At 33.8% G+C, this 24,798-nt stretch overlaps 1 protein-coding gene across 1 annotated transcript in view; it reads left to right on the forward strand.

Annotated features, from left to right (window-relative positions):
• The window catches only part of CCDC178 (coiled-coil domain containing 178), a 327,539-nt gene that overhangs the window by 214,866 nt on the left and 87,875 nt on the right, over nt 1-24,798 (forward strand). The window lies entirely within an intron of this gene.

Genomic DNA, 24,798 nt, shown 5'->3' on the forward strand with positions numbered 1-24,798 from the left:
ATGGATCCTTTCTCCTATTGCTATTACCCATATTACTGTATTAATACTATGATAGAGTAGTATAGAATTCCAGTACAATGTTCATCCCTCCTTATTATGCAATATTGGGAAAATGGAAGGCCACAATTTGAGTGCAAGCTCTACCAATACTAGCTCAGTGATCTTGGCAAGTAATTTACCCTTTCCAACATCAGTTTTGTCACCTGTAAAATAAGATCTACCTCAGAAGAAAATTGACAAAGCGTAAAAAAGATACATCCATAGTTACTTCGAAAATAAAGGAATATTATGCAACTGTAAGTAACTATGGCATTCATCTGGTATGCTGCTTATAAACTCCCTTACGTTTCTCATCCATCTACTCTTAACACAAGTTAATGCTTTCAAATACATTGAGAGAAAGAGTGTATATTTTTCTTTTAAAAATGTGTATTGAAGTAGTAGCAAGATCAAGGTAGATCAAGAAATAAATATGTTTGGGAAAGAACTGAGAAGTCAACCATATACCAAAATCTTACTTTCCTCAAACCAGTGTGCAGGATTCAAAGAAAGGGTATCAAATGGAGCATTTGTCCAATCACATCATGCCTGTGACATTGTTGTCGAGGTTAAACATGTTCTATTTGTTGCTGAGAATTGAGGAGGAGAACATAATCAATGGCATACTGTATTTCCTTTTCTAACCAGGAGGGAAGAAACATAAATTGTATGTATTCTTGTTATCAGTTTGTATAGAATCATTTGGTGGCAAATAACAAATTTATTAGGTACCTGTGTAAATAGTGAAAAATTCAGGCCTTTAAGAAAAATTTCTAACATAGTATTTGCCTAGTAAGAGCAAAATTGTCTTTATGTCATTTTTGGACTTAAAGCAAATTTGATTCAGTATCTGAGGAGTGATAACCCTGGTATCAACAGACAGTGGGGCATGCTAGGAGATTGCGTTTATGTTTGTGATGCTTCCTCAGACGAATCACTTTTAACACACCTGTTTCAGGGAAACTTTCGAAGATTTATTTGTACTTCCAATCATTTTTCATTTCCATCCTTCAGCGATGGAGGTCATTAAGTGCAGGCTGCCCTTGTCAGTGTCATGTAGGATCAATTTGCTGCAATGGACAGAGAGGCCTTATTGATGCTGTTAAATCTGTCAGTGAGAAATCGTATGTCATTAGCGTCTAATGCACTGCTTACAGGATGGAATTTGGCCATCAAAACAGAGAAAACCCTTTGATATTTTAGTTCATTTCTTTGATATTGCAGCATTGCCCACATATGGTATATATAGGTTTTCATCTTTTGACCAGTTTACATTTAGGTGAACAAAAGCACCACTGAACCCCTGATTCCCTTATTGAATTCCCTTATAAGATAAAATGAATCCCACTTTTAGGAATTTTTGAGTATATTTTTTCCTGTTTTAGAATAATTTCAGTGTGTTTGAACATGCATTCCTCTTTGGCATGGTAAATAATTATATTTTAATTACTGTGCTTCTTAGGGAGTATTATTCTCTCTATATAAATAAAACATTTTCATACTTCCCTGTTTTTTAGGCCAAGACTAGCAAAGAAAGCTTAACAGAAGAGTAAAACAAATTAAATATAAAAAATAATAATGTTCCTTTCCTTAACACAATGTTATATACAGATGCCTCAAATGTTAGGATGTTATTATTAATCTTATCTCCTTTTGCATGTGTTTCTTGGTACTTTCATGCACTTTTAAAATTTGCAATGATGGATGTTTCCCCCTTTAAAAATCAGAAGCAAACAAAAATGATTGTGTAGAATTCTTTTTCCTTGTTCATGGGTAAGGATAGAGTAGAACCCAGTCTAAAACTTCTCAGATCTCAAAATTTAAAATAACACTAAGGAAGACTGAAGGAACAATATCTGAAAACAGGTTATACATCAGTGTGAAAATATTTTCATCAAAAACTTTCAAATCTATTTTTCATATTTTCTTTTTTAAAAGTCCATGATTATATTGATAAAATCACCATGTATTTGTTTCAATAGCTATATCAAGTTCTTCAGTCCTACAAAGAAAGGTAAAGCTAAATAAGCATGCAAATGTTGATGTGTTCCGTTGGCTGAAAACAAGATCTCTCCCAAAACTTGTTAAAATATCTTTAATTATTTTGTCAACCACTTGTAAAGCATAAGTTTGCCTACTCTAATTCTCAGTGCTCGCAAAATAGGGAATACAAATTATAACAGAATCAATCAGTGCTTAACAAGCACTTATGTGGACCAGGTATCTGTGTCATGCAATTTGCAAACATTATCTTTGTAATGTCCCTCAATAATCCTGGAATAGTTTCTATTATTATTGTTGTTGTTGTTATTCATTATTATTATCAGCAGCAGGATCTCCAGTATAAGATGTGCAACTGAGACTGACTGTGTCACAAGGTCACCCAAGTAGAGGGATGGGAATCAAACTCAGGATTTTCTTACATCCAACCCATTTCATAACCATGACACTACCTCTCTACTATAACATTATTAAACAATCCTATACATGTTATAGCAGGTTTTGTAAAGCATGTAAACATGACATAAATTATACATCATGTCTGTAGTGTCTAACTCAAACAGATACTTTGATTCATTAATTGTTTTGTAATTTTATCTCACTGAATAAAGCCACATTTTCCATGATGATTTTTCTGGTGGGGAAAGGATTACCTATTTAATTAGGAGTTATTTAATTTCCATGGGGATTATAGATAGGTTTTGCAACTGTAAAACTTTTGAACAAGGAGTGCTTTTAGAAATTTTATCCATAGGTTTAAAAGATTATTTTACAGATGAAGACCCTTGTACAAGAGTGGCTCAGTGATTTACCACATATACATTTAACTAGAAGAAGAGTTGGCCAAGGATGCAGATGTCTTAATTTACGTTCACATATTCTCTCCAACAGACTGTAGATGATCATGTGCTGTGATATTTTTCAAAGGTTTGAGTGAACCAACAGCTTAGAAGTATGCAGAGTAACTACCATGAACGTGCTCAGATTGGAGTGCCATCTTTACGTGACCTGGGCTTGTGAAGGAATTATGTAGGGACAGGAATCAGTGAACTACTCTGTGGTTTTATGGGACATTTCAGGGCCTCACAGAATTCAAACACTATCAATTATTAATTTATTCAATTATTCAAAAAATTATTAATCACCCATTGTACTGGCAAAGATACTGTATGCCACGTCATCTTAGCTTCAACGCTGTAGTCTGTGATTCTGATTCCAAGGGATTCTTTCCTGGAATAGAGCCTAGAATCAGAGCCTGATGGCATTCTCTCTTCACCCCACCAAGGAAAGAGTCATGAATTTTTGCTATTTAATCTGCATCACCTATGTCTCAATGGACACAGTTTCCATTGTAAACTCCCCAAAATATTGTATCATCCATAGATTTCACTAGCATGTTTTCTCTTCCCTCTTTCAGGTTTCAAATACGAGTTTCCTCTAATACTTTATATTGATGTGGTGAGGAATCAAAGTAAATTCTAGCAATAAACAAAACTATTTTCCTAAAGAAATGCGAAAACTGTTTTAGTTCTCATATTTATAAGTATTTTATTGTATTGCTTGTTATCTTGCATATATAAAATTAGGCTTTGAGTGGTGATTTTTGTGTGCTTTTTTAAGTATAGATAGAAATTGATTTATTTGCTAGGAAAACCATAATTTTTAAAGTAGTTTTTGCCTATAACAGCTACTTAAAGGCCCGGTCAGTATCTTTGTCTCTCTTTTCTTTTTTAATTAAATTTTTCGGGGTTACATTGATTAGTAAAATTATATGTGTTTCAAGTGTACAATTCTATAATACATCATCAATATATTGCATTGTGTGTTCACCACCCAGAGTCAATTATTCTTCCATCACCATATATTTGACCCCCTTTATCCTCTTCTATCACCTCTTCCCCCCTTACCCTCTAGTAACCACTAAATTGTTGTCTGTGTCTATAAATTTTTGTTTCTTTTTTTTATTCAAATTTATTGGCATCACAATGGTCAATAAAATTACATAGGTGTGAAGTTTACAATTCTAAAATACATAATCTACGTATATACGTATTGCATTATATGTTCACCAACCAGTCAGTTCTCCTTCCATCACCATATATTTGATCCCCTTTACCCTCTTCTACCATATCTCTTCCCCCCTTACCCTCTGGTAACCATTAAACTGTTGTCTGTGTCTATGAGTTTTTGTTTCTTTATTTGTTTGTCTTGTTCCTTTGCTGTCTTCAGTTTTATATCCCACATATGAATGAAGTTGTATGATTCTCAAGTTTTTCTGTCAGATTTTTCACTCAGCATGATAATCTCAATATCCATCCATGTTATTGCAAATTGCAGTATTTCATCTTTTCTTATGGCTGAGTAATATCCCACTGTATATATGTACCACATCTTCTTTATCCAATCATCTATCGAAGGGCATTTTGGTTGTTTCCATGTCTTGGCCACCATGAATAATGCTGCAGTGAACATAGGTGTACATATATCTTTACAGAGAAATGTTTTCAGGTTTTTAGTGTAGATACCCAGAAGAGGGATTTCTGGGTCATATTGTAATTCTATTCTTAATTTTTTGAGTAACCTCCATACTGTTTTCCATAGTGGCTGTACCAATTTACATTTGCACCAGTGTGTATGAGGGTTCCTTTTTCTCCACAGCCTCTCCGAAACTTCTTATTAGTTGTCTTGTTGATAATAGCCATTCTAACAGGTGTGAGGTGGTATTTAATTGTGGTTTTGATTTGCATTTCCCTAATAGCTAGTAAAGTTGAGTGTCTTTTCTGTCTGTCTGTCTCTTCTGTCTGTCTTTCTTTCTTTTTCTTTCTTTCTTTCTTTCTCTCTTTCTTTCTTTCTTTTTTATTATTATTGGGGAACAGCGTGTTTCTCCAGGGCCCATCAGCTCCAAGTTGTTGTCCTTCAATCTAGTTGTGGAGGGCGCAGCCCACCAGCCCATGTGGGAATTGAACTGGCAACTCTGTTGTTCAGAGCTCACGCACTAACCAAGTGAGTCATCTGGCTGCCCCTGAGTGTCTTCATATATCTGTTGGCCATTTGTATGTCTTCTTGGAAGAAGTATCTGTTCAGGTCCTCTGCCCATTTTTTAATTGGATTTGTTGTTGTTGCTGCTGCTGAGGTATATGAGTTCTTTATATATTTTGGATATTAGCCCCTTATTGAAGGTATTGTTTGCATTATCTTCTCCCATTTAGTTGGTTGCCCCTCTGTTTTGTTGATGGTTTCTTTGGCTCTGCAGAAGCTTTTTAGTTTGGTATAGTCCCGTTCATTTATTTTTGCTTTTACTTCCCTTACTTTGAGGTCAAATTCATAAAATCCTCTCTGAACCCAAGGCCCGTAAGTTTAGTACCTATGCTTTCTACTATGCATTTTATTGTTTCAGTTCTCATATTTATCTGCCTCCCTTTCTTAGGACATAGGTATGTGTGAATGTGAGCACGCGTATTTGTTCTAACAGAGTTACCACACTTTAAAGACAAATAAACTTGCATTAAATTACTAATATTCTCTTTCTCTGAAGAACTCTCAAGAGATCTTTGAAGAACTTTTTTTATTCCTGAGACAAGACTAGACAGGTCTATTGTTTTATCCCAATGAATCTCCCTGCTGTTGTTCAAACTTCACGAGAGAAGCACCAAAAACTAAATGTTTGTTTCTGGGTAATAGTTTAGAAAGGTCAAATTGGCTTAAATGAAACAATCTTCAGTCTAGTACCAGTTTTGTGTGAATTGTAGACTTATGTATCATTTATGTAATTTTGAGATGATCTTTTGTTGGTTTCATAGCAGCAAGAAGCAGCTTTTTAATGTTAACAGCACCTTAAAAAATGAAAAGACTGATACAGTGTGATGGGATCCCTGATAAATCAAAGGGATTCTGGTAAAATTTTCATATATATATGTGTGTGTGTGTGTGTATATATATATATATATATATATATATATATATATATATATATATAAATTGTATATATATATATATAAATTGTGTATATATATATAAATTGTATATACTTATATATAAATATTTATATGTAAATACATATATAAATGTTATATATAATTTTCATATATATTAAAAATTACAGATAATTACATATATAATTATATATATATGAAATCAGTGTTTCGCTAAATATATAATATATATATTATATTTAATTTTCATATGTATGTAATTATATATATAATGAAATCAGTGACTCACAATCAAGGGACATTTTGTTGCCTAGGTGATATGTGGATATCTAGCAATGCCTGGAGACATTTTTGGTTATCACATCTGGGTGAAGTTGGGATAGGGAGGGGTTTTTCTGGCATCCGATAGGTACAGGCCAGGAATGCTGCTAAAAATACTACAATGGACAGGCCCCTCACGCACACACACACACAGCAAAATGTTTTCCAGCCCCAAATGTCACTAGTGCTAACGTTAAACCCTAATATGTATATCTATATATAGAGAGAGAAAGAGATAGCAGTAGGTACATATATAGTATATATGTGATTTATGTACATAGATATGGTACCTGCATACTGTATCTCCTTTGTAAAGACTTAAACTACATTTGCATATAAATATTTTGAGAAATCCCATTTTAAGAAACCTGTTAACGCTATTAATCCTGAGTTTCCTGTTGCTCCTAGAACCCTTTCTTAGGAATCCTACTTATAACTAATTGACTTAGTATTTAGTGGATTAAAACTTGGAAAATGTTATTCCATATAGAATAGGAGAAATTTTCATGTTACAAATCATACATTGAGGAAGTTTTTCTTAAATATAACTTTAATAATGAACAAGTAGAAGTAAATAAAGTGTTCTTTATATTAACTGCAAAATTCTAGAAAAACTTAGAATATTTTCAAATAAATAGGTTATGTTCTTTGGAATCCATACAGATTTAGAACCTTGACTTTTTTTAATGCTTACTGGAGCTATGAAATGAAATAATAGTTTTTGTCATTCAAAAACCATTTAAAAAATTACAATAAAATAAGTGAAATGTTCACTGTATGTACCTCCTATGATAGGTATATTTTCAACTTAGGCTTGTCTAATGCATGACTTACAACTGTGATTGATTTGCAGTTCTTTGGGAGTATTAGTAAAATCAGTTTTTTTAGTTTTGAACTACACATGTGCATCACAATGACATAAACACAAAGAGAAAACTGATCTTGTAATCATCTTTCCCTTAATCGACAGTATTGTACCTTATAATCATTTATTAACATAAATATTAATATGGAAAATGCATGTTAATATACTAAATGTTTTCTTTAAGTCATTTGTTCTTTCCTCGGAATTTTATTTGTATTGAAGGTGGGGAGGAATAACTATGAACAACTTATTTAATCCCTCTGAGCCTCTGAAAAATGGGAATGTTAATGTCTCCCTAGCAGGATTGTTGTAAAAATATGTAGTAATAGTTAACATTTATGAAGCACTTACTGTGTTTCCCCGAAAATAAGACCTACCCCCAAAATAAGCCCATTAAGATTGTCAGCCAGACAGACTCATTTAGTATGTTATGACAGTGTTCCAGAAGAAGATGACATGATTGTATGTAAATAAATGTAGATTGTTGTACATAAAAAAAATAAGACATCCCCTGAAAATAAGCCCTAATGCATCTTTTGAAGCAAAAATTAATGTAAGACCAGTTCTTATTTTCGGAGAAACACAGTATGCGAGGTCCGACAATTCAGTTCACGAACTCATCCTAGAAAAAGTGCTAGATATCTCACTGCTGAATATCACTATGGTCACCTTTGAAGTACTCCTCTTGAGAAGCTATGCACCAATGCCAGCACCTGTTCCATCCTTCAAAGCAATTTTGGAACTCTTTTTCTGGAATGGCCATCAGAGCTGTCATTGTGTTACCCTTGAAGTCCTGAATGTCATCAAAATGTCTTCCTTTCAATATTTCTTTTATCTTCGGATAAGGAAAGAAATCATTGGGGGTCAGATCAGGTGAGTAGGGAGGGTGTTCCAATACAGTTATTTGTTTACTGGCTGCAAACTCCCTCACAGACAGTGCTATGTGAGCTGGTGCATTGTCGTGATGCAAGAGCCATGAATTGTTGGTGAAAAGTTCAGGTCGTCTTTTCATGCAGCCTTTTCAACTTCCAAATATTAAACTTGGTTAACTGCTTGTCCAGTTGGTACAGATTCATAATCAATAATCCCTCTGATATAAAAAAAATTAGTAACATCGTTGCAACAAGTTCACAAACTTAATTGTCAGACCACATATGCTAGGCACTTTGCAAACTTTTATATGTAATTTTATTTAATTTCCTCAACAACCCTATGGAACATAAATAGGTATTTTAAATGTAAAGCACCTAGAATAGTTCTTAACAAACTATATGTTTTTCATCCAGAGGTATAACTACTGATGTTGTCTTTCGATAAATATATGTTCAATTCTTCTTGAACCAAATCTTGGTGCAGCTAACATAAAAGACCTTCTAGCATATAATAGGTATTAAATAGTTGATGCAACTTGAGAATATGGAGTGATTTATAGGGAGAGAGGACAGAAGTGTAGGGTAATAGTGACATTATGATAATCAGTTAGAAAAGTACACAGATGCTATAAGGAATAGAGCAATGGGCCAACACTTCATTGGCCTGGTAAAGCTGACAGAATAGAAAATCCTATATATATATATATATATATATATATATATATATATATATATATATATACACACATATATATATATATATGCGTGTGTGTATATACACATATATATCTTGTGATATATATGTATATATATATGATATGATATATATGATATATATATATATGATAGATAGATAGATCAATAAGAAGGCATGAGACATAGACTTTCCTATGATACATGGGTTAGTCAGAGTTATATCCAAATCTTATACCAGTTAGAACATACATATTTATAAAAGTATCCCATTCACAGTAGCTATAACAGCCAAAGATTTCTTAGAAATAACCCTAACATGAATATGGTATTAGAACCTTGATGAAGAAATTTGTAAAATTTTGCAAAATTTAGAGAAGATGACACTAAAGTCAACACATGTCATGACAATACTCAATATATTAATTTGGTGGAATCTGGCATCTTCACATAGCAATTTTAAAACAATTCCAAATATCCACAGTTATGACACAACAAACAGAATTTTATTTATAACCCTATTTCCAGAGAACGTATTTTGTATAAAGTAAAATGTGTTCTATTTATCCATATTCTGTGTATACCTGTATAAACCTGATTTTCCTACAAAGGAAATAGTTTACTAAGTTTTTTTGAGGTTCTTCACTAATTTACTAGGCACTAACTAGTTAACAAGTTATGTTTATTCTGTTTTCTTGAAATGGACGTGAGTAAATTAACATTACCTCAAAAATATAAACATTTTACCTGTATAATCTGACGCTTTAAGTGTTTGTTAATAAGTGACTATGGAAAAATATTATGGACAGAAAAGAATTAATTGCTTTTTCCTTTTGTCAGCTGAAGGATAAGCTTCCTATCAAAGTAATACTAAACACACAGACATCTTTTTTAAAAATCTTGTATTATTCAATAATAGTAAATAACTGCCTAAAAAAGAAAGTACACACAGAGAAAAGGAAAAATAATAACGCAGTGAATAATATAGTTTTAAAATTTTGTGAAGTTGTGTGAGATATAAAATCATCTTCAAATTATTTCCTTTGGTGCTGGTAATCAGAATTGTGTGGTCTTTCAAGGAAAAATTATCATTTTAAAGAAATATATTCAATGTACTCATAGGTTATTGAGAAAAGTATATAAAACAAAGCTGCTATCTCCATGATGTACATAGAAAAAGAACAAAAATGTTATCTGTAAAAGCAGAAAAGAATTTGGCTTGCTTGACTTTGTGTATCAAGCATGCTACAGCAATCTTTTGATTCTAATATGAAACTATAGTAAGGATCATTGCACTAATGCATGAGGATTTGTGATAATGTTGCAGAAATTTTACTGTCAAAACTGAACTGCAGTGTAATGACTTTTGTTATCATGGTTTCTAATAACTATTCAGCATGAATTGACCCTACATATGTTTTGCTGCAATAATATGTCAGTAACTCCAAAAGCTAAAAAGGAAATAAAAAACAGTCAATGCAATACTATATATGACTTCATGACAACCTTTCTCCATTCTTATTATTAATATCATTAAAGCAATTATAGCACCGAGATTATGCAAACTATAGGATCACATGGAAACAAAACCTTAGACACAATGTGACAGTTCTGGCCAAGTACACCTACAAAGTAGTCCACAAGAAAACGTTTTCTCCTCCATTCACCATGGGCACTAGTCACTGATCGGTCCCTTACTACTTCTGAGTCTGTTATTCTCTGTTGTTGGGAGCCTGTGATATGGTTCCCTTCTGCCTTCTACAATGTGTTAGTTTCTTCTCTCTTTTATGACATAACTCTTTATTTCTTTCTATGTCTTTACATGTCCTCTTCATTGCAGCATATATTCACTTCAGCATCTCGTTGAAGGAAATAAGAGAAAATAAAATAGTTACTATAACATACCTCTGACGTGGCAGTCACCATGCTATGCATTTACATGTGTAAAGCATTGAATGCTGCACCTACCATATCACAAATTGTTACAGATACGATTATTATTAAGTTCTTAGTATTTAATTTATAAAAATTCTATTAAACAACTGGGAATATTCCCATCTCTTCCTCAGGAAACTAAGGGTTCCTGTAACAAAGTACCAGAGCCTGGGTGACTTAAACAACAGGAATATATTGTCTTACAGTTCTGTAGTCTAGAAGTCCAAGATCAAAGTGTCAGCAAGGTTGGTCCCTGAGGGCTGTGAAGCAAGGATCTGTTCCAGGCTTCTCTTCTTGGCTTGTGGGTGATCGTCTTCTCCCTATGTTTTTACATCACCTTTTCTCTTTGTCCAAATTTCCTCTTCTGACAAAGACACCACTAACATTAGATTAGAGCCCTCCCTAATGATCTCATTTTAACTTAATTATCTCTGTAAAGAGTCTGTCTCCAATTACTGTCATATTCTGAGGTCCTGGGGACTTCAACATACAAATTTGGGGGGAAGGGACCCAATGAAATCCATGATAGGTGCTTTGTTGTAACTCAAAGCCACTCTACTTGTAAGTGGGAACTAGTGCTGGGATTCAAACACAGGCCCCTTGGAATCAAGCCCATGGACTTTCTGCTACTCTGCGGTGTCTCTTATAGTCTTTTACTTCCACCCTACCCAACCTTTATCTATATGTGGTGTAACATTGTCTCTCTCTTTAAATGCAAAATTATTTCAGTTATAAATACTTTGTAACACCTGTGATACTGAACATGGGTATGAAAGCAGTGCCTGCTAATGAAGTACTCCTTGGTGGAGAGATTCTGTGGTCTTCACAGGTAAGTGGCAGATTATTTGTGTTTCAATCAATGATCAGAGATCCAAGCAGAAAGGTACTTTCCCACTTAAGAACCTTTGAAATTCCCCTTCCATTGCTTCAGACTACAGAACATGTATTTGCCAAAGCAGATGATTCTAATTCCATAAAGATTGCAACAGAAATTAGGATGAAGACACAGGGTATACATGTTAAAAAAGAGGATGAGAGAGAGCAGCAGCTCCAAGCAGCAGCCAACATTTGGCAAAGAAAATATAGGGAAGCAAAGCTTTTATGGAAATTCAATGGTAAAACTCCAAGCTTGAGATTCTGAGAAACAGGGCAGAATAACTAGCATTTCACACACACATACCAAAGTGCTAGGAAATAATAAGTATTATAACAATCAATGCCAAAAAGATAGGCTGCTGACAAATACATTGTACAGATAGAATTTCTCCCAAACACAACAGAGATGTGGAAAAAAATAAGAAAGACACTGAGTGTTCATAAATAGAAACATCCATTCCTAAGAGCACTGGAATGTGACAGTAAGCAAAGGGAGGAATTATGGTAACCCCACCTTCCTAATTATCCTCCCATACTGGAAGCCTGTGGGCTGAGGTAAGGACTACCACAGTGACTCTCCTGTCAGGCTTGTTCTTCTTAAGAGCAATATCCACTAACTTGGATAGGATCTTTCTTACTTGGGGATGCGAGGACTGGAAGTATTCTTCCCGGGTACCTGTGGACAGTACATCTGACGCCATTGTTACAACTGCACCAAGAGCGGCACAGCACGCCTGTGTGAGAGCAAGGCCTGGGCCTGCTCCCCAATAAAGAGCCAGTTGGTCGTGGGGCTTCTCTCTAGTGCTGCCTCACCAAGTTTTAAATTTCAAGGATAAAGAAGTAATTCCAGAAAGGATCATTTGGAAGAAACATAGTGCCTACAATAGGAAAATATCACACTAACGTCAGACTTGACATCCTCGATGGTTTATGACAGAAAACAGAAAGCTAGCTACATAAATTTAAAAAACAAATTAAGGCATACTCGAATGCTGAATCCAGGCAAATTATTGTTATGTCATGGAAGCAGAAAGGTATTTTCAAATGAGCAAGAAAACAACAAAATTTGGCAAGTTTTAAAAGTCCAGGTGGCCAGTAAACATAGGAAAAGTGTTTATACCTCTCTAAAATTGTATACATACAAGTTAAAATGAGGTGCAAGTTTTCAACCCTGTTTTTAAAAGATTAGTTAGATTGGTTATACACACTGATGGTAGGGGAATGTGTGGGAAAAGAGGCATTCATAAAAGATGAGTACTCTCATTTGTCCAAAATGAGATTCACCAGCATGCGTGTACCTACATCTTCTCCACAGCTGCTGTCTTTCTCCCTATTACAATTGAAATATTTCATCTTCAAATACAGACACTTGTATTCTGTCTTCCATTCCCTTTTACCTTCTTATAACCATCATTCATACAATTTCCCATCCTTCTGTATCCTCAGACTTTTCCCTTTCCACTGAATTATTCCCACAATCATACAAACATGCTGCAGTATTTACCATCTCAAAAACCCTCTTAATTCTACATTCCCTAGAATCCTTCATCTTTGTTAAAAATTTTGGAATGAGTCCTCTGTCTGCATTTGCAATCTTTACCTCATCACTTTTTATTCTCTTCTCCATTGAAGTACTACTTCTCAATGACTTCCATGATGTCCAATCCAATAGTATACATCTGGCCTCATCTTGCCCAGTAGCGCACCAATATTTGATCACTGTTAATCATTATCCTTCTCAAAGCATCTTTTGCCTTGGTCATGACACCGCGGTCTCCTATTTTTTCCCCTCACCTCACCAGACACTCTATATCTCTTGTATTAACAAATCTTATTCTACTCAACTTCCAAATGTTTGGATACTCCAGTGCTCAGTGGTAGAATTCACTCACTTTTTTTATCCACATCCTCTCCTTAAGAGGATGCCTAAACATAGATGACTTGCATAAGCTTAATTTTGAGCGAAAGAAGCCAGACAAATAGAGTACATACTGTATGATGTGTGTATATAGATATACACACACACACATATATATCATGTATATATCTACTCATATATACACATACCATATATACATATGTATATATATATATATATATATATATATATATATATATATATATATATATACATATATATATATATATATATATATATATATATATATATATATATATATATATATATATATATATATATATATATATATGCTGAATTGATCTATGCTGTCAGAAGTCAAGAGAGTACTTAACCTTGGTGGAAGTAGTGGCAAAAATAGGACATAAAGGGAGTTTAGAGAATGTTGACAATGTTTTCTTTCTTCATCTGGGGGATGTGTTCAGTTTGTGAATAATTCATTGAGCTATATATTTGTGTGTATACTTTAATATACACATATGTATTTCATAATTAAACAGTTAAAATCATCCAGTGATTTACCATCATATTCAGAATCCACATTACCTGCTCTGGCCTCCCAGACTGCATAATCCACTCACTTCCCCCCTCACATCACTCTCTCATCCACCCCACTCTGCTCTAGCCACAGGCTAGCTTTTCATCCTTGACCACTAGACTCATTCTCAGTATAGGGTCCTTGAAATTCAGATCCTTCCAGATGTACATTTTCTCCCAAATTTCCTGTACCTGGCTCATCTTACCATTTAACTGTCACATTAAAATGCTCCTCCTCCCACAGCCCCTAATCTAAAGTTGTCCCTTGGCCACCCACTCTCAGGTGACTTTATTTTTTTCAAAGCACTTAACATTTATTTTATTTTATGTTCATTTGTTCATGGTCTATTTCTGCCAACTGAATGTAAGCTCAATAAGAACGAGGAATTTATTATCTTATTCTCAACCATAACTCTAGCACCTAGCAAAGTGCCTGACAAATATTTTTTTCAATTACTAAATGATCGTTCCCAGTGGGGTATCTAACAAAATGTTTATGCATACCCACTGACAGCATTTCTAGTTCTCAGAATTTATAAGAAAATAATCTGAAAAATTCTGCAAAGATATGTGTATAATGATGTTGATTGTAGCACTGCTTGTAAAAAAGAGAAACCAGCATATTCAATATGGATTGCCTAAGTATATAATAGGCTTGGTATATAATGGAGTATTGTGCAGTCTTTAAAAGGGATGACATAAATAGCCATGGTACATATTTAATTGAAAAATCAAGCTATAATTCAGTATGTACTAGATGATTCCTATTTTGTATTCTCATATGTAGTAGATTTTATTACATTTATTTCTATCGATCTGTCTAGAAAGTTATATTCCAGTACTGAGGCGTGGATGATTTTCACTCTCTTACTTATTCCTTTATTTGTTTATTTTATTTTTATGATGACAATTTATTATTTCATGATATAAGCATGTAACACCATTTTTGCTACAAAGTAAGTTAAAAATTAATAAGGGCGTTGAAACAGGAAATGAACATTCCAAAGTATAAATATCATGGGATTTTGAAAAATGTAGGACATGCAGAAGAAAAATCTAGAAAAATCCAGATCAGAATAAATCCCAAATGTTCCCAGCTCCCACTGTAAATTATTTTTATTATAGTTCATTTGCTTTGCCTACTTAAAATAGACATAATTTTCATTACAGAATGTGAGTTCAGCTATTGTCATGAGGGTTTGTAATCTTCCCTTTATAGAAATTATTCTATCTTTATACGAGAATAAGGTGGACCCACATGACAATCTGAATCAATGTTGAGAGAAAGAATAGAAAAAGCCTACAGCATCCCTGAAAATATATAATTATAAATTTAAATTTATTTTTCTATGGTGACGCCACACATACACATACACTTAAGAAATAAATATTTTAAGCTTCTTTCAGTTACTATGTTTCCCCTAAAATAAGACCTAGCAGGACAATCAGCTCTAATGTATCTTTTGGAGTCAAAATTAATATAAGACCCAGTCTTATTTTACTATAGTATAAGACCAGGTATAATATAATATAATATAATATAATATAATATAATATAATATAATATAATATAAAGTAAAATATGTAAAATATATAATATATGCTATAATACAATACCAGGTATAATATAATATAATACCGAGTCTTATATTAATTTTTGCTCCAAAAGATGCATTAGAGCTGATTGTCCGGCTAGGTCTTATTTTCAGGGAAACGTGGTAGGGACACCTGAAGTCAGTACAATTTTGAGTGAATTCTGTCTCTGATAAGACCTTGGGAAAGTCACCTGTTTCCTCCAGTTCTCTTTCCTATTTCACTGTACAGAGGTACTGTAAAGATGATGTGGCTAGATGTATGTGACAGCCTAGCATAGAGGCTATCGTATAGTGTAGCCCCCTAAACATTTGTTGACTACGGGCTAAGTAATTCCCTTCATTTTGTAATTTCCTTATGGGCATTGTCTTCAATTTCGTTTATTGCCTGAAACACTTTTGAGGGGGAAACACTCATATTTTCTCTGAATTATTTGTGTTTGCTTGCCTTTTAACCATGTTTTTAAAATGGATCTTGAATCCTCTGATTACAAAAGTAATACATACACAAGGCAGAATAATTGCAAACGTTATCTTTGAATTCATTAAAAAGTATGGTATTATTCCCTAAAACTGGAAACAACTATCCTGATGGTGATTAGCTAAAACAAAGAAAAGGCCAAAGGGTTTTTTCGTTTTGTTTTGTTTTGTTGTTTTTAAGTCCTGTGAGTTTTACTCCTTCTAAGACTCTCCTGTGGACTGCTGGCAATTTTCATAGTAGCATCATATTGTTGATTAATACTCTATTAAGACATATGTCTTCCAGGTATCTGTTTTGTGTGTTTATATTATCCCATCCTTTCAATTTTTATCTCCTACTTAGACTGACTAAATAAATGTATAATTACCTAGCGAGTTGATGAACACACTCTAAATTACTTAATACAGGTCGTCTAATAGCAGTGACTAAATGATTCCCAGGACCAGTTCCTGGAAGCCACATCAGAATATTACTGCAACTTGAAATGAAACTTCTGTTATCGTTTAATTGAACATTCAAACATGTTGTGCATCCACCCACCTAAAAATAATGTGATTAAGGTCATATTTTCCAAGTTTGTCAATGAAAATGTGACAAAGAGCAGATTACAAGACCTCCTGAAAATAAGATGGATTGTCACTATCATTTTTCCTTGTCTCTTGGCCTGTAATGCTATCACAGAGCAAGATTAAATGGGTCTGGCATGATTTGCTATTCAGAAAACCATGTTGGTGTTTCATAGAAACCACACTTTTCCAGGTGATTAAAATTTGATTGATTACTTCTTCTGATATCTACCCAAGCAACCGAGTAACCAAGTCAAATTTTTTTTGTGTTTCTTTAAAGATACACAAGTATTTTTCCTTTTCCAAATTATTTTCATTTAAGACTGCAAAAGTCCTTAAAATATTGCAAAGACTCCTTCTTGATTTTCATGCAGGTAACTGCTTTGCCTATTCTTGTGATTTTAATATATAGACAGCCTGTTTTGTTTTCCTATTAAATGTCTACATGGCTAACTCATTCTCTTCAGGCACCCATCCTTCTACCATGGCTATCTCACTCTCATCAACAGTTTTCAAATACTTTCTCCTAAAAGGTGGTGGTGAAGAAGTCACTTCACTCCAGCCTGTTTGCTGCTCTCTGTATAAACCTCTTCATTCAATAATTCACTATAATTAACCAAATATTGATGGAGCACATATTTTTTCTTCTGCATCTTTCAGTATAGCTGTTTATTTTCTAATTCTCTTCCCTAATTGATTAGAAGATTTATGCCCATATTTATGGTGCTCTGTTAATAACGCCTGTTCTATCTTTGTAATGTGTCTCTATGAATTTGTGCCATATTTTCTTTTGCATTTGTCTTTATTAATCTGAATTAATTTACATTTGAAACACTTTCCCTTTGTCTTTAATGCCATATAGATTTCTGAATTTAACCAATTTTGTATTTTTTGGCTGTTTTTATTGCCCTTCTAATACATGGCCAGATTGTGTTTCTTTCATAGTTTCTTGCCAGTATTCTAACCTAAAATCTACATTCCTAACAGCCTTTGTCTTAATCTTCATTACCTCCTTTTAGCGCATTTGCTGTACTAGATGGAGAGGTAAGACAGACGGAAAGTATGGACAGTGTCCACACGTAAGGTACCAGCTAGTAGACTTAAATAACAAGTCTTCCTTTAACCCTTGAATTTATTTCATTACCTTTACCTCATTATCGCATGCAATGAGATTTACATTACCATCATTTCCTCAACTATTTCATAGCAACAAAAATCAAAGCATCGTAAGTCAAGAACCATATGATTTCACTCATATGTGAGATATAAAACTGAAAACAACAAACAAACAAAAACTCATAGACACACAGGACCGTTTAGTGGTTACCAGAGGGTAAGGGGGGAGGGGCTGATATAAATGCATAAAGGGGGTTAAATATATGGTGATGGAAGAATTAGCTTTGGGTGGCGAACACAAAATCACAATGCAATTTATAGATGATGCATTATAGAATTCTACACTTGAAGTCTATATAATTTTACCAACCAATGTCACCCCAATAAATTTAATAAACATTTTTAAAGTGTTAAAAATAATAAATAAAATGCAAAAAAATAAATTTAAAAAAATCAAAGCAAGATAAATCCAATTACCTTTACACTAAAAATATAATTTCCAAAGTGATAATGTCTCTGAATTTTCCAGGAGAAATCTGGGTAAAATCCCACACTGATATGTGATTTGAATCAGAGATTTCCACTAAATTGAGGCATAATATTCTGGTATAATTCTCTATAAATGTCCACCATGGCAAATCATGAATATCTGTAAAGAAATGTGTCCATAGTATTGATCTAAAATAGATAATCTAAAATATCACTTGTATTTGGTCATACGTTTGAACATTTATGCATATTATCTGGGAGTTTATTTTAAACAAAATAAAACCTCTTTGTGAAGGCCTGGCAGAGCTCTCTTTCCTCATTTTAACCCCCACTTGCCTCATCTCCAATGCAATTCACGCTAAGATTTGATATTTAAAATTTTCCATTTAAAGAGTTTCTCTGCAGAAGTAGAATGAATGGTTAAGTAGAAAGTATATGCTATCGTAAAGCCTTTTGAATTCATTTAATAAAATACCAGAAATAGATTTTCAGAGTCTATCTGTTCCATCCAACATCAAAATAAGTGATCAAGCAGAGTATTTGGGCTTGTTAGTAAATTTAAAGGGAAATTTTTAGATTACTTATTATTCAAAAAATAAAAACTTTGAACAGTGTATTTACTTTCACTCACTATGCTATTGCATCATTGCAGCAATTTTTAAAAATTTGTATCTGGATATCAAATTAAGACTACTACTTCCAAAAATATAAGTACTTGTTTGAAATAAATTTTCAGCACACAAAGATTAACATAGTTATTTTATGTTGTGTTCTATTCTTAAATAGTTATATTTTAATATGCTGTGTTTAATTGTAAAAACTCGGTGAACTGAGCACTATTAGAAGTGAGCAATTTTGCCTTTTGTCTCACAAGATTTTAACTTTCTTCCTTCAGTTCTGGACATCTATAATTAAATACGCTTAAGTCAGTTTCCAAATTATTGAACTATAAGAAAACCTGAATATATTAGAATTTACAAGTAAAACATCAATTCACTTCTGACAAAACTTCTGGCATCTTGCCTTTACTAACACCTCTGTTTCAACTATCAAAGATGGAACATTCTTTGGGGACTGTGCCCTGGATAGACTGACCTATTCCCATGAAACTACAGTTTACAATATTTTTTCTGTGTAATCTCTACATGGATGTATCTTTCACATTTCTCTTAAAGGGGCCATTTTGCAATCTATGGAGTGCTCGGGATTGTTTACCATTTCTATCTCTAGCATTTCAACTTCCGATGGTGCTTTCACTCTTGTGCTATACATTCTGTGGGTTTTGGCAAGTGTATAATGACAAATGTATTGACCACTATAGTATAATATAGAATAGTTTATTTGCCCCAAAATTCCTCTGCCTATTCATCTCTCTTTCCCCCTTAACCCTTTCAACCAGTGATTGTTTTACTTTCTCCATAGTTATTTTCTTTCCAAGAATGTGGGGTAGTTTGTAGTGTACTTACATATAGTATGTAGCCTTTTCACATTGGCTTCTTTCACTTATTACTATGCATTTAAGGTTCTTCCATGTCTAGACCTTTTACAAAGACAATTACAGTATTAAACCTATGCCTTTTATGTCCTGTGACAACTTATGCTAAATGTCTAAAGACAGAGGTTGACAGAAATATTTATTTTTTTAAATATTTGGAGATATTGATTATGAGGCTCTCAGGTGTCATCATTTAAAAGATAAATGAAGAATAGGAAATCAAAAAGCATAAAGAAACTGTATATATGTTTCCTTGGCTGGTCTTCTGCCGATCAAAGAATACGAGAAAGGCTATGGGCTTTTATTGGAGAGAAAGCCCAGAGCTGTGATACCAACCTCAAAAGAAGCAATCTGAAAACAAAACAATGAAACAAAATAAAAGGCCTAGAGAGAGCTTTATTTACAAATTCTAAGTCTAAAGGGTGGGCCCTACCCCAGTTTAGTTGTAGTGAATTTAGTATTTCACAATCCCTTACCTGTAAGTTTCTAAAAATTGTGCTTGATAGTGGCCAAGCTCAGCATTATTCTGGGCTATGATTACACGTTTTCTACACACCCATTTTCATTGACTACTATACCAACTCCTTCTGTAATCATCAATTCCCTTCCCTAATAAACATTCAAATTTGTAGTGCTTACAGTTTTGTTTTGTTTGTTTGTTTGTTTTTAAGATTTTATTGGAGAAGGGGAACAGTGTGTATTTCCAGGACTTTGTTGGGGAACAGTATGTTCTTCCCAGGACCCATCAGCTCCAAGTCGAGTTGCTGTCCTTCAACCTTAGATGTGGAAGGCACAGCTCAACTCCAAGTTCAGTCACCATTCCAGTTGCGGGGCGCGCAGCTCACAGTGGCCCATGTGGGAATCGAACCAGCAACCTTATTGTTAAGAGCACGTGCTCTAACCAACTGAGCAGGCCAACCACCCTAGTGCTTACAGTTTTTAATGTGTTCATTTTCTTCCCAATTTTTCCCTTTCTCTTCTCCTGCTTTTCACTTTCCCTCCTTCCCACTCTCCCTTCCTTCCTCCTCCCTCCTTTCTTTCTCTCTCTTTCTCTCTCTCTCTCTCTCTCTCTCTCTCTCTCTCTCTCTTTCTTTCTTTCTTTCTTTCTCCATGATAGATATTTAATAGGTTTTTACTATTCAAAATATACAAGTAAAAAGTCAACTTTATTTTGGTATCATAAAATACCCTGATTAATGTTTTCTTTATCTTCAGATATCTTTTTTTTAAACTTGTGCTAAAATTTGGGTATGATCTTAGAAGCTCTTTACCTTCAAGTAATGATATCTAGGAACTCAGGCACCATGAATCATGTCCAGCAGCTACTGTTCTAAAGCAAGAACAGAAACAAAATCTGAATTATTAGATGAGACTCAAAAGGGTGGGATTTTTATCTTGGAAAAACGTAAGACAAAAAGATGGTAACCAGGAATAAGAAGAGTCACATGTTGGTGAAGAAATTGTAGGTTGGTAATTGCTTTCCTTTTTAAAAACCTTTATCTTTCAAAGCAATAGTTAGGATATGTGGGTTGTTGTTTTTTTTGTTTGTTTGTTTGTTTGTTTGTTTTTCAGTGTTTTAATATTTTTTCCAGTTCCCTAAAACAAAAAGAAAATTTGTGCAAATCTTTATTTTGGGTAGACCAAGTCTATAGCTAACTAACACAATTTTCTGGGGGGATAAACTTCTTTTTCTATAAAATAACAGAATGCACTGTATCAACAGATCCATGTATATACAAAGTTTCACAAAATAATTTTTTTCTGTTTTTAATAATAGTTGTATTGAGATAAAATTCACATATTATAAAATTCACTGTTTTGAGTGTATTCAGTGGATTTTTGTGTATTCATGGAGTTGTGTAACCATCACTGATATCTAATTTTAGAACATTTTTATCATCTCAAAAAGAAACCCTGTACTCAGTAGACTCAGTAGCAGTCATTTCCTATTTCCCTGGCCCCAACCCCTGGCAACCTACAAGCTGCTCTTCTGTCTCTATAGATTTCCCTATTCTGGACATTTCATTTAAGTGAAATCATACATTGCTGCTAGCTTCTTTGACTTAGCATAATGTTTTCAAAGTTCATATGTTGTATCATACTTCGCTACTTTACCTCATTCCTTTAAATTGCTGAATTATATTCCATTGTATGGCTAGATCACATTTTGTTTATCCAGTCATCAGTTGATAGACATTTACATTGTTTCCACTTCCTGGCTCTTTTGAATAATGCTGCTATCAACATTCATGTTTTTGTGTAGACATGTTTTCATTTCTGTAGGATATATAGCTAGGAGTGGAAATTGACAAAGCAATTTTTTAAATTACTGTGTACAGTTTACAGTCCTTGGTATTCATGTACAGCATATCATTTTCCATTCTCTTCTGTTCTTTACAATTTCATTTTTTTAAATGCTAGTTAGGTCCCTCTAAATTGATATAACGCTAAATGAGTTACAACTTACAGTTGGAAAAAAACCCTGGCTGGATGATTCATAAGGATCTTTCCAGATTTAACACATCAGTGCTTTATGTGGCATTATTGTTCTAGGTGCTTCATAAACAGTGTTTCATTTAGTATTTATAACAACCCTTTGAAACAGGCGTAAATAGCCCCATTTTACGTAGGTGTAAACTGACAATCAAGTAAATGAAATAACTTTGCCTTTAAGGCCCATGCTGTTGTGTGCTTTATTAAAATAAAGTCCACTTGATCCTTTCAATCTTACTAAATCTTCTCATAGTCTCCCAGGTCAGTCATTTGAATGCTTTTGGCTTCCAACTTTCACTATATGGCAGAATGAGAAATGTCTTCTAGCCTGTTTGCTTATTTATTTATTTATTTACTGTCAAGTTTACATTTTTTTAAATATTGGGAGTCTCTGGATCTCTGTCAGTTTCTCCTCGGGAAAAACTCTCAAGATTCCCTGATCGTTTCACTTTTAGATAATTTATTACTTCTCCCCAAATCTATTCTGATTATCTCTAATTTTGCCCCACCTGCCAGAGCTTCTCTTTTCTTTCAAAAAGGGACTATAAAAATCATATTTAACAAGAATGATTTTTATACTCTGCCACATTTAGCCATATTTTTTTCACCAGTGCTAGTTAGTAACTATCTACATAATTTGGCAATCCCAGCTCATAAGTTTGAAACTGCATTTGATGACCATATAAGAGACAAATTGATAAAAAGTTTCCCTGTCGGGGCAGGGAGAAGTAGAATCAAAAATAGCTTGTATGCATTTGGATTATAAGGTCCTGAGAACAGGAATTACTTTTAACTTGACCACTTTCCTGGCACACAGGTAGTATTCCATACACCTTTGTTTGGTGATTATAAGTAAACTGAACGCTCGTCATCCCTTCTCCCTCTACCTAGAGAAGGGCAGAAGCCAGGTGATGATAGTAATGACATTTCAATCACATGCAGTGCATAGCACAAGTGTATGTGCCAGAGGAGTCAATTTCTTGTTTCCGTTTATTTAACAAGTGTTCTTGAGTTCTTGTGGTAAACCTGTCGCTATAGGAGGTGCTCATCAATTGGCGGTAGGAGGAATTCAAGATAATTAGTAGTCAGTGCCCTTCCATCATGGAACCTAATAGCCTCATTCTGTAGGTAGAGCCGTTTTGTGTTAAGCATTAGAGAACACTCACAACCAGTTGGAAGAGAAAGATAAGATCAGACTTTTCTTCACATGAAAACTGGTCAGTGATCATCATATTTATTTGACTTGAAGGTATAAGCCATGAGAATATTCAGGGCAAAGTTGATTCAGCTCAAGATGGCTCAAGTAGGGAATAATCATGGAAAGGGCTGTATTTTCCCTGGGCAGGAGAATGTAAGTAACTATACATAAAAGGCAAGGAAAAACGTCAGGTGCCTTGCTCTGCTGCTCTGGCTCTAAAGGAGATATGATCGTATGCTATTTCAAGTTTTATAATATAAATAGTATATTAAATATATTTTAATTTAAAATTATATTTTCACAATGACATCTTAAAGATTTTTATGTATTTGTTATTTTATATACCAGCAGACAAAAGTTTCCTAAAGAAACAAACACAATTTTAAAACTAAATGTGGTTATAAAGTATGTCTAAATAAGTTTAAATAATTATTTGCATTTTAAATTATTATGTAATTTGAAGTGCAAGTACTTTTTGAAACATTAAACATTTATTTCACTATTTTTGGCACGCTTTTGACTATATACATAGATTGTTTCGCTTGTGTATATTTTTCTCCCTTTTTGACTCTTTAATCTCTAAATGCAGAGACCTGTATAACTTATTTTTGTCTCTACTTACATATTATGTATTGTCAGTAAATGTTGATTGAATTGAAATTCCCCTTGAATGTTATTTTTATCCCTGAACACTCTCATTTTGAAGTTACTTACCTTTCTTACAAAGCATAAGACTGAGTATATTCTTAATTCATTTTGTCTTTTTCATAAAGAAGTAAATACGGTTTTAATCACAAAATATTACCTATATTAGACTATCATTTCAGTCTGTTTCTTTCTCCAACTATGGAGCCGTCAACCATTTGAATCACTGTAATAAATGTGTCCCATAAATGAAATAATAAATGCTTTTTTACTATTATCTAGGTGACATTAGACTTTGCCACAGGTTACAGGGACTGATTTGGGATAATGGAACAAATCTGTGGGGAAAGCCATCTCTGTATGTGGACTATGTGAATGGATTATTTTATGGATTGAAGCCTGTGATTTTCAGGCTGATGTCCAGACACCAGATGGCTTTAAAATCCTTCCATCCAGAACACTAGCAGCCTACTTTAGTCACATTGCTCTTGCTAATATTTGTAGAGTATCTATGTGGTCCCCAGTGCATGCACGTATTATTCTATTAGGCAGACATTATTCCGTTTGAAGCTAGATCACTTGGCTCCTGGGCTGTGTTGCAATCATTGACATTAATCAGTATTTGTCTATCCTTAGGCTGTAAAGTTCCTATATATGCATCTGCTAGGGAAGGACTTTTCAATAGCCTGCTCATAAAGGTGCAGGAAAGAAATAACTTACCACTATCAGGAATA

Source organism: Rhinolophus sinicus, linkage group LG09 (genome assembly GCF_036562045.2).
Source record: "Rhinolophus sinicus isolate RSC01 linkage group LG09, ASM3656204v1, whole genome shotgun sequence".
NCBI classification, from domain to species: domain Eukaryota; kingdom Metazoa; phylum Chordata; class Mammalia; order Chiroptera; family Rhinolophidae; genus Rhinolophus; species Rhinolophus sinicus.